Raw genomic sequence first — 12,286 nt, 5'->3', positions numbered from 1 at the left:
CAAGTGTCTGAGGATACCTGGATGATTGAAGAATGGTGAAATCTGTGCCAGATTTGACCATTCTTCCATCAAGGCATTTCCGTCAAGGTCAGCTGCAGTACTATGGTAGGTAGAGCGCTATGAAGCTGAACTTCTCTGCCCAACATATCCCAGGCATTCTCAATTGGATTCAGAGTTTTGTATGGTGGATAGTTGGATTCTTTAAAGAATCCATTACGATCAGGGGAAAAAAAGGAAGCATTTCAGGGTGTAGTTGGTCCGACAGGACAGAAAGATATTCATTGGAATATCACGAACTAACGGTGTGAACAAACCCAGCCCTTGTCAACCGAACATACTCCATACCATGATTGCACTTGCAGCCGCTTGAGTGGACAAGAGACAGTCTGGATGTGCATGGCTTCTTGAGATTCACGCCGTACTTGCACCATACCACTGGTGCATAAAATTGTAAATCGGACCTGGTAAGATTACAAGATCTTTTTCCATTATTCCACGGTCTAATCTTGGTGTTGGCGAGAGTGCTGCAGTCGAATCTTTCGGAAAGAGGTGTCATTCCGTCTGCCCTCATTTTAATAACTCGGCCACCTATTGGATGGTTTTAATGAAATTTTATATTTGGGCCTTTTAAAATTATTTGTAGAGCCGTCCAAAATTTCAACAAAATTTGAACTACTAAAACACCGACAATTATTATTTCTTTGTCCGTTCGCATGTAATAACTCGACTCCCAGTGAATGGACTTCCATTAAAATTTATATTTGGCTCTTTTAGAAGATTAAAATCGGACCAATATAAATCCGAAATTATTATTTTTTTTTACAAAAATATCTCATGGGTTATATCGTATATCTTAGCTGAAGCGCCGAATATTACATTGGTTGCAGTTGATTTCTTAAAAAATCATTTTTCACTAACCATGTCAGGACATATGAACGTCTTTTATTTCATTCGAAACGAAACTTGCGGTGAAGGATAACTCTCCGTATGCTTAAGGGTCACGTCGGAGGGTACAAATCTTAGTAAGGGTATGCGATATATCGCCATTGCTTCTTTAACCTAAAATAGCCTTTTGGTCGATCGAATATTTTAATCTTAACCATTCTTAGAATTCATTCAGGAATTTGATTTCAATTTCCGTTCCACGGAAAATTTCCTATTTACTCTTTGCGCGAGCAGTTGTGACACATCAACGTGTTTCATTCATTTATCCGATGTGTGTAAATAAAGGACTGTGCACTTCCTCTCATTACCAATCGGTGGTATCTTTCCAAGAAACCAACCCACTGAGAATGCGTAGGCATCGCTCATATAAATTTACTCCAATTCACTTTAGGCAAATATTATATAATACACTTCCCCACCAGGTTCCAGTGACTGTTTTTGATGTAGAATCCCTTCATTAGTCATACTACTGATAGGTGGGTGGGTGGATGTCACATACACTGTCGCGTAGGCTGACTTCAAGTATAACGGGTTCATTGTCTTCTTCTTCCTTCTCTACAGGTGTTAATGCGTATTGCTGTGTTTTGTTCTCAGAAATCTGTTTGAATGGGGTTAGGAAAGGGTTGGACGAGACGAACAGAGGATGAATTGTTTGTTCACCTTTGTTACGTGCGATAAGGTATTCACTAATATGTATTTTACGTTGGCATCTAAAGATAGCTGGCTCATGATATGGAGGTTTGAGATGTCTCCCCTTTCATCGTTTACTCAGAAGAATTAACGAATACTCAAAAACCGTGGGCGCAGTAGCTAAACACATTCCTATAGATGAAAAATAACATAACACTTAGGATTCAAGTCTACTTCAACACTTAACTATAAGATGAATGAAATGAAAAGGACAACTGAAACAGGTTGTTGTAAAAACTGAATTGAAATGGACTTGGTTTACCAAATTGTTGTTGTTATTTGGTGTTTTAGGAGCATTAGCAACTAAGGCCATATTGCTCCGGGATATGCGGTGGTCATTCCCTGACCTTTCCGCATTTTCCGTATTTGGTGGTGACGGGCTCGAACCCCGGTCTAATCAAGAAGCGTGTGCTACGCACTGCTGCTCCTTCCCACCTGGCTACGGAGGCGCACCAAATTGTGGATGGCTCCAAAACCCTCAGAGTGATTTATGACTTTTAGAGCATTTCATTTCCACTGAAAATGGAAATTTCAGCAATGAAGTCTGAAGATGCTATCCATGTAACTAAATTTCAAGGTGAAAGTTCAGTTACACGGATAGCAAATTCATAGCCAGTTGGAGTTTTATTGCGCATGTTCCTGACATTTTGGGATGGGAAAATTTGTACACTGCCCATCATCCTTTTGGTAATCGTGTCCAAGTGAAGTTCCAAGATTTGGATCTCATGGTAGGACAAGGTATTATCCTACCATGAGATCCAAACATTTTACTGTAGGTAAAGATGGAGGAATTTTTATCAGGTGAGGTAATATAAAATATGTCCCACTTGTTGAACTAGAAAAGATTCTTTTTTTCAACCTTTGCAATTTGAAGAATTTTTTAAGGCTCTGGATAAAGGAAGAAGTGGATTCTGCTTCCTAAGAGAAGTGTTAACCGATAGAAAACAGAAGAAATTTTCATTGGGCCTCAAAGAAATATGAATAATGATGTTTTTTAAATAAAGCTACAGAATACTTCACTAGCAGATTTACAATCGTTTAAAGTAGTTGTGCACGGATTTTTTTGGAAAAAGGAAGGTAATCATGAATCTCAAAAATTATTTTTTGATTAAAATATTTTTAAATGAATATGACACATTTTTAAGATTAGAATATCTATTATTATATGACATTTGAATTTAGTACTTCATTAAGTTACTAAAATATCATTGTGGAGACGCGAGACATAATTTTGATATTTTTGGAATCAAAAATATCAATTTTTTTTTTTTTTTTGGAATATGCAACTTTTGCTCCAGAGGTTGCAAAGAATATTTTTATTGGCGAGTGTACCACTGATAGTAAGTTCCACGTGAATAGTAAAGTTCCAATAAACTTGGATAGCATACTCATAGTAATTTCGAGTTTTAATGCATATATGCAACAGGAGGGGGTTCCACTAGAGGCCCCGCGACTAAACTGCCGGGGAAACAACAGACCAACATGTACTGACTACACGAAAACTTACACTGTCTCTGGCTTTAGTGTTTTTTTTTTTTTTTACAGTTGGGGGAGGGGGGAAGGACCCCCTTCACTTCACTGCACGTGCCTTCCAAACATTCACTCCGGGTTTTATAATATCTTCTAATCAACAGCGCGTGAAACGCAACACGAATTCCACTCAGCGATTTAATAAATTTAGCAATCGTAGTATGTTGTCAACGCTTTCGTAATGCGGTTTACTAATTTCTTCTTGGGCTTTAATAATAACTAAATAATACGCACGTGCCGTTTTGTGCTGTGATTAATATAATAAGAAGATAGTAACGATTTATGCATTTAGTAAACTGATAACAAAACATGACTTTCTCAAACCGCAAAGACTTATGCGCGAACTGAGAGCATTTCTCTTTTACACATTCGTCATTTTACCCATTCATTCCTCCAATCTAGCTGATGTGAAAAAAATGATAATAATACATAATTGGCGGATTTCTATTTGGCCGATTTTAATATAATCTGAGCTCGACAAATCTTTAAAGGATCAAATATAAAATTTGATGAAAGTCTGTCTGTTGAGAGTTCAGTTATTACATGCCATCGGACGGACGGACATTGTGAAAAAAACACTCTTATGCACCCAGCCGTATTTTTTTTTTTTTTCTGTAGTATCTTTGTCTTTTAAGGCTTAATGATGTATACATAAAGATTACACGAGTCATCTTTGTTTTTTTTTAAGCATTTTTAATGGATCTTTAGGACAATGGACTGCTCGGTTTTCTATGTTAGTGCGAGATAAGAGGCCGTGAAATACTTCACTATTAACCTGGAAGATATCAGTTTGGGAAACGCCTTTATAAATTGCCTGTAAAGTATGCTAGCGCGTGCGTATGTGAAGATATTTCCCCTATTTGTTCCGTGCTAGAGGCATTTGTTGACCCAACGGATAAAATCTTCTTCGGTGTGGGCTTGACTAACGCAGAACGCTCCGGATATTGCGAGATTAAAAGGATATTTTTGCGTGTGGAAGGATCACATTACGGTTGCTTTCATTTTACTGAAACCGATTTTGTAAATAACCAAACTTGTAGTTGCATTTCATCATAGTCAAAAGTGAACGGAAATCCTATTTGGAAGCGATATACAGGCAGTTCAAATACCCTACACCTATTCCAGTACCATCGTTGCTTAATACTCAAGTTATTTTTAAAAATTTCTCTCACGTTCTCTGCAGCATCGAATATTTCTCAATTGTGTGCTTAGCAATCATGAAAGCTATAATGTGGTCTGCCATCTCTGCTATAAAAACGAATTCTTTAAATCATTGTCGGTCAGCTGATTGGAAAACTTCGCCCAGTTTGCCAACCATCCTGATCAAGAAGTATTGATGGCTTTCGACTTGGTGTTCCCTTTTTCATTTGCATGTCTTAGGAAGAGGGAATCTCTGGAGTCAAGAACATGCTTTGCGCCGGAGATTTTTTTGATGCCTTACGTTTGTCATTTTATATTTCACACTTAATTTTGTGATAAAAGGTGGTGTGGAGAAGGTGTGCATTTATTATATGAAAATGGGGCACTTGTATAGTAACAATGTATAAAATTGTTGTTATTGTAGAGGCTTGGGCGCATCAGCAACTTGTCCATTGCCAGAATATAGTCTACAATCAATTTTCCAGTTTTGCTGGCTGAAAACCCATGCAGCCCTTAGACCGATTAGCTCGGCCACGTTTCAAAAAAAAGTCAGCCAAACTTCTCCGTCCCCAGTCGTTGGCGGGATTCGAACCACGGGCCTTTTCCATTCGGTGTGGAGAGGATGATGATTGTATCAACTGTGCTAATAAGATTACCTCCAAACTTTTGTCCTGACTATACTCTAAACACATTTTAATAGCTCTAATACCTACAATTTGCATCTTTTAAATATTAGCCATTAAAACTGATGCACTTCCTGCAACGAATCAGAAGATTATTGGCCACTGCCTGCAGTGGGTTGGATAATTTTTGCTGTTCTTCCAGTCCAATTTACTAACAACGGACCTACTAACGGGAAATGTGAACTTTTGCCTTTGAGCATATCCAAAGGATTGCCGGTCATTGCATCGCATTTGTAAACATTTCGAACGTTCGGCAAATGAATAAACCATAAAATATAACAGGTATTACAATAACGTTAGCATTTCCCATTAACCATTAGAAAGACACAATATGGCCCAGCAGTTAAATCTGAAAACAACAACAATTCGGCAAATGATGACCAAGGTAGTTCACTGAATTCATATACATTAGAGTTAGGGCCGGCGACATTCTTCGTTATGTGAACTACTTACAAAACGCACAAGGTTTCGAGATTAATCTATCATTTTCTTTTTTATCAAGGGTGTCTTCATCTTGGATAAAATACCGAAATAAAATTACATTTTTTATTTCGGTTTTTGAAGATTATCGATTTTTTTTTTTTTTTTGTAAAATTTAAAATTAGTTGTGCAATGGTAATATAATTGCTCCTTCATGGAGATTTTCATCAAAGGAAACAGTCCAGAACTAACGTGGCATTAACGAAGTTATATGAGACCTGAGCTGAATACCTGCATAGGAAAAAGAGTGATACTCTTTTGATGTACCTGTAATTCTGCCGGGTTTCTATTTCAACTGTTGGTGAAATATGATCGAATATCTCTTGCTAAGATTGCTTAAAGCCATTTAAAAGTCTCCTCAGCGTCTGGTGTTTCTTTTTAACCTGTGGGGTAATTACACCCACAGGAATTTCTAAATGTTTGAAGTTAACTACCATCGGTTCTGTTCGGTATCTATTAGAGTGGAGATTATCTGAGACCCGCCATTACATCATTTAATAACAGGTAAATTAAGTTTTCGAAATGTTAAATTCTGCAATTTTATATTGAATCAAAGAAAGTCAGTGGCTGTGTGTTTTCATTCAATATTCACGCAAAAGCACGAATAATATTTTCCTTCCTTATCAAAGAATTACGAGTTAGTGCCAATGGTACAGATATTTTAAACAAACTATAGAAAATTAAAAATTTTGTGGAATAGAGCATAAGTCTAACAACACCACAACCAGTTTAAAAAGTATGTACATTTATTTGTGTGCGACAGGAAGCCACATGGTCTTTTATTTAATCTTCAAGATAAGTTGCGCAATGACATCTGGATATTGTCGAATAGAGAAGTCTGGAGTGTTATTCCACTTTTCTAGAACATTTTGCCCAAAGTTAATTTCCGAGAGCAGTGTTTTTTTTTCCTTCTTAGGAAGATCCAACTTCTTTTTAATAAAACAGACAGAGTCCTTTAAAACTCATGCAATTTACGACCACGATGCACAGATTCATGGTGATCTGAGCAATCTTTGCACATTCCAAAACAATCCAGTTTCTATTCCATTCACTTCAAATTTGCTTCGTGTATGGACAGGAGTCATATGTGAATTCTGAGGAGGTTTAGTATAATCCAGGTCAACGGAATTCTTTAACTCCATCGAAGAACTAAAGAAGAAACAAACCTTTTGGACTGAAGCATTTCTACTCAGTTTAATTTCGCTCATTAGACAAAATATAAAAGATTCCATTCTAAAAATCATTCATAAACTTTTACCATCATCCTAAGAGTTGATAGAACGAGGCCTGTAGTACTGCAAACAAAAAATTCAAACTACTGATTTAATCCAATACAATAAGAGCTAAAGCTTGAGTCATAAGATATGAAAAAAGAAAAAAAAAACACAGTACATCGTAACCATTAGTAGATCCACTAACGTAGGTTCAGTACGGAATAAGATCAGGAAACTCAATATAAATACCCTGCCATCGTAACCCCAATACTGCAATGAAAAAGGAAAAATTTCTGAATCTATTGATATTTGTTAGTATCTTAGGAATATCGTTTAAGACTCATTTTTAACCATTAGCATAGGCATATGATGCAAGAAAGCAAGCTTATGCAGCATCAGCCAAAAAAAAAAAAAAAAAAAAAAACCTTCCACTTCACCCCTCCGTTCGTTCGAAATAACATGATAGCCTGTCCAGCTGAGCCTTAAATTTATTTAGGCTCTCAACTTCCACAACAAGGGATGGAACTCTGTTCCATCAACCAACTACCCGCTGGCTAAAGGCAAACTTCCGCACATCTATCCTACATCCGTCTTTCCTCAATTTGAATTTATGCCCTCTCAGGTGATTATTCTGAGCAAGAGGCAGTACCCCATCAGCATTGAGTATGCTCAACCCATTCAAGGCTTTATACACTTCTATCAGATCACCTCGCCGGTGCCTAGTCTCCAGACACTGTAATTTGCAAAACTTAAGCCTTTCTTCGTAAGAGCAACCCTTCGTTCCGTTCACTGACCTTGTTGCCCTTCTCTGTACTCGTTCCAGTAGCTCTACATCCTTCTTGAAATGGGCCACCAGACCTGTATACAGTACTCAAGGTGCGGACTGACCATTGCCTTATACAAGGGAATAATCACCTCCCTATCCCTGCTAGAAAAATTCCTGTATATCATTGACAAGACACCATGAGCTACTGTTGCAGCCCGTCTGCACTGCTCAGAGAACTTCATATCTGCCTGCACAATTACCCCCAGGTCCTTTTCATTCTCTACCACTGTCAGTGTAGTACCACAGAGTTGATACGTTGCTCTGGGGGTTGCTGTTTCCCATGTGTAGTACTTTACATTTGTCAATGTTAAACTTCATTTGCCACCTCTCAGCCCATCTGCTCAACCTTTCCAGATCCTGTTGCAGCAGCATAGCGTCAGTAGCGTCCTTAACAACCCTGCGAACCTTTGTATCGTCTGCAAACTTTGACATTAAGCTTGATATACCATCATCAATATCATTTATAAATACAGAAAACAACAATGGACCCAACACTGAGCCCTGAGGGACTCCACTAATAACATTAGTCCACGATGAGCAGTGTCCATTAATTACCACTCTCTGTCTTCTGCCACTCAACCATCCTTTTATCCATAGCAACAATTTGCCACCAATGCCACACTGCTCCAATTTGTGCAGCAGTCTTCCATGTGCAACAGTATCAGAAGACTTTCTAAGTTCCAAGTATATAATATCAAAGTTATTTCCTGCATCCAGTTCTTTTGTGACTGCATCATAGTATCGAATCAGATTGGTCAGGCAAGACCTTCCCTTAACAAAACAATGCTGTGTCCGAGCTATAACTGAAGTCTTGTCTAAATGATCCTGCAGTGCTTCTTTAACCAGTGCCTCCATTAATTTTCCTGGAACAGAAGTTAAGCTCACAGGTCTATAATTACTTGTGTCAGCCTTTGATCCTCCTTTGTGAACTGGGGTTACATTTGCACATCTCCAGTCTGTGGGTGCCTCCCCTGAGTCCAAGGAAGCTCTCATAATTATGGCTAAGGGTTTGCTTACTTCCTTTGCTGCCTCCTTTAATATAACTGGATAGATCCCATCCACCCCGGGTGCCTTTCTTGTGTTTATCTTCAACAATTTCTCCTCCACTTTACTCTCAGTTATTACAAGATTCTCTAGCTTACTGCCAGAGTTGAATAAACCTCTGGCATTCCCCTCGCTGAATAACTCCTCATGTGTGAATGTCGATGCAAAATATTCATTTAGTTTGTTAGCTACCTGAGCAGGATCATCATTAGTTGACCCATCGATATCAAGTGGACCAATCTGATTCATCCTCTTCCTTCTGAAGTTTACATAAGTAAAGAACTTCTTGCTGTTTTTATTTGCATCCTTGCCAAAGATTTCTCGTAATCTGCCTTCGCCTGCCTAACCTCCTTTGTAACTTGGTTACAGATCAGATATAATCCTTCGAGATGTGCAAGGATATTATGTTGCCACTTCTAAACAAACCATTATCATTCTTTAAAAAAAAAAAGTCATTACTCTAGGGAGCACAGACTTCTAACAGACTGTTTCAAATCAAACCAGTCAAGAATCGTACCTATTAAAAGTAAAAACAGAGACAAAATATATTTCAATTCTACTAACAATCTTCCATATAATCAACCTTTAATTATGTTCGATCTATTTGATCAGCAAACAGTACTCCCAGATCATGGAATAATCGATAAAACTGAAGTGACGAGTCACTCTCCTTATTATTAGTGTTACTAGAATATTATTTAGAAAACCCCTACCCTAACTTTGTAGTTAGCTCAAGAGTTTTCCAACTCTATTAGTTTGACCTCTCCAAAATCAGGAAAGAACACTCAAACCTTATAAACTATTGTTGGATACCCTCTTTACTGTTGTTTATGGAAACTCTGGAAAAGATAATCACTCTAGAAAAGACAATCTGTCTTCTTACATGGTTTCTTGAATCACTTATTCTGCAGAAATCAGTGTTTTTGGTAAAAAGAGGTTAGCATTTGCTCTTTCGGTTAAAGCAAAAAAGAACATTCGAAATGCCTTTCTTCGGAATAGTCATCTATTTATGATTTCATTTGACATTGAAAAAGCCTATGATACAAAGTGGTAACATCTAATCCTTCGAGATGTACAAGGATATTATATTGCCACTTCTAACAAACTGTTTCAAATCAAAAAACACAATCAGTGGATATAAACCAACAACAAATGTAATTCGTAGGAGTAAGGGGTGTTTCCTCCTGGTGCATTTCCTGGTAGTGACATTCATTTACCATTCGGTGCCACGCGGGGGTCTGTTTCTTCAACGGCGAGCAGCTGAGCTAAGAGTTTCCGAGAAAGTTTGCTTGTTACGAATGGACTTGGCTGGGTGATTGATGCTTAGAACACAGTTACGGCGCTCGCGTATTCAAGGTAACCCTCCATTTCACGGAACATCGACGCATGGATAAGCTATTAACTTCCAGACAAGGTAACTCGTGATAGCATTCATTCGACGCTGTCATTTCACAGTTATCTGAGATGCCCGAAGAGTCCACTTCCTCAAGTTCTTGCAGTTGGTAGTAAGCAGTACCAACTGAGAATGACCTTCTGATTCTTGAGGACGTTCGACGGCGGTCGTAGGTCAGGTGGAATATGGTTTGCATTCCCATGCTCATTGTGGCCTTGAAGGGAAGTTTTCCTTCGGTGTTTGCCTCTGCTAACAGTTCTGCTTTTCTCTAAGCAGAGGCATCCCAGGTGAACTGCTGGAAAGGTCATCCTTCTCAGTCAACCGAATTTCAGCTTTGAGAGGGAAGTGGAAGCCGGTAGATATTACTTAAAAGTAGTTAGAAGTCTAATAACAAAATTAAGAAGGAATGGTGCTTTAGTATATGACAAGGGATCTTCTGAAGTTTGAGAGCACCATATTTCTATTCGTTCCAAAATCAGTTAACAGTTCCCCTTTAATTGCATTTAAAATTTTAATAAAGATTAAATGAAAACAATCGTGCTCAAAGATGCCGAATTAAGTGATTTTGAGTCGAAATTGCTATCTCAACAAGAGTCCCATTTTCAAGTGTTATGGGGCTGTGAGCATTTAATGTTTCGCGCATGGCTATTGCTAAAAAGTTTTTAAAAAGGAATTCGCAAGAAAGAAAACTTTTGAATCAAATGGGTTGTTGCTACTTACATACGGTTATTTCTGGAAGGTATTCGAGAGGCAACAATGTCGCTTTGGAAATGCAAGAAGAAATACACTCCCATATCTGCTTACCGAAATGCATGATGGGTTTATTCTGTGGGCAATAAGAGGAATAGGCTAATAGCAGTCTTCTGAAGATGATACAGATGTGTTCATCAACAATTCAGAATGGCTTGTGCGATAAAAGAAGCATTAAATACCAGAACACTCAGCATTGTTTATTACTAAGCTACTTTGTTTACTATTTGTTTCACGAAGTCAATAAATATAAACAAAACAAGCTTAGATTCTAATATTTGTAGCTCCAAAGAATCTGTAAAGATAACGGTATGCATGACTGAGGAATCCTTTTCTGAAAGTTGCCCCTGAGTCCTGATTGATCTGACTCCATTGAATTTCTTGTGAGTTTTGGGATGTGCAGTTTGCTCTTGAGCAGTGTCAGATGATTTCTTATGCGGTTTTTGTTTTGTATTAAAAGATTTAAGGATCTTTATTGGGTCTTACAAGAGTGACTGAATAATGCGCGTACTAGAAGTAATCTTCTAGATGTGCAAGCGGGAGAACCAGAAAGAAAAATAAGCTCCACGCCACAAAAGAAAGTACTAATTTTGCTTTCAGCTACTCATCCTGGGCTCGACTTCTTAAATTATTTGAATATTTTTCTGTAATTAACAGAAGTGAAAATTAAATATAGGTTATTATCCTTATCAATAATCACTAAGATTATAACTTTATACAACATTTAATAAAACTGTGTGGTTTTGCGTCTTCTGAGCTTAGCTGTTCAGTTCAGTTCAGTTACGACCGTATAATATTTATTACTGTTCTCCCCTATACTTTTAATCTCTTTTCTCTTTTTAAAGCAATCTTCATCAAAGCTACATTTCTATTAATTCCTTTACTGGATGCAATTTATATAGAAAAATGAAATAATTACCGGATTTCTATTTATCCAATTTAAATGAAGTTTGGAATTGTTCGACAAATATTTTTAAAAAGGTACAAATATAAAATTTCGTGAAAATCTAAACATTGGGAGTCCTGTGTGATATGGTGAAGACAAATCTCAAATTTCAGTCTAGTAAGACTGAAGACTTAGGTCTTAAAGCTATTTCAAATAAAGAGGAATAGATATTAGGAAATTTGAAATTTCAGGATTTAAATCCCGGTTGAAATAATCCACCACCATTTTAAAGGCGAGAGAAACATTTTAAAAATAACAGAAGCGCGATGGACTTTTTCATAAAAAATAATTGGAGTAATTTCGGGGAAATTTTTAAAATCAGGTCACCCAACTTTCCACTGAGTAGTGTCACCTCAAAGTCAACTGTTTGTAAAGCTTTAAGATTATTTCATCGGAAACTTCGAACCAGAAGAATCTTTTAATCAGTCTTAAAATCTTTTGTAGAAAGAAATTTCGGTCGAGGAAAATGTAAATGAGGAAGGACTTCGATAAAAGCAACAAGTAATTGCCCAATATTGATCGTGTTATTCTGGGCAAGCCAGATCTGAGTAACGTCTGGGCCCCTTGAAACGATGCAGTTGCGCTTCAAATATCTGAAATATTCAGGTGGACTGGTCTCATATTATTAGTATGGGACCAGTAAAG

General features: G+C 37.5%; 1 protein-coding gene across 2 annotated transcripts in view; it reads right to left on the bottom strand.

The window, feature by feature from the left end:
- LOC150076540 (scoloptoxin SSD14-like) overlaps positions 1-12,286 on the bottom strand; it is an 85,947-nt gene that overhangs the window by 64,954 nt on the left and 8,707 nt on the right. The gene's annotated exons all lie outside the window — the stretch shown is intronic.

The sequence above is a fragment of the Mastigoproctus giganteus genome, chromosome 13 (genome assembly GCF_048544385.1).
Source record: "Mastigoproctus giganteus isolate SK-2022 chromosome 13, ASM4854438v1, whole genome shotgun sequence".
NCBI classification, from domain to species: Eukaryota; Metazoa; Arthropoda; class Arachnida; order Uropygi; family Thelyphonidae; genus Mastigoproctus; species Mastigoproctus giganteus.
Note: the sequence above shows the minus strand (reverse complement) of the source record. Positions and strands in the feature narration are given on the sequence as shown.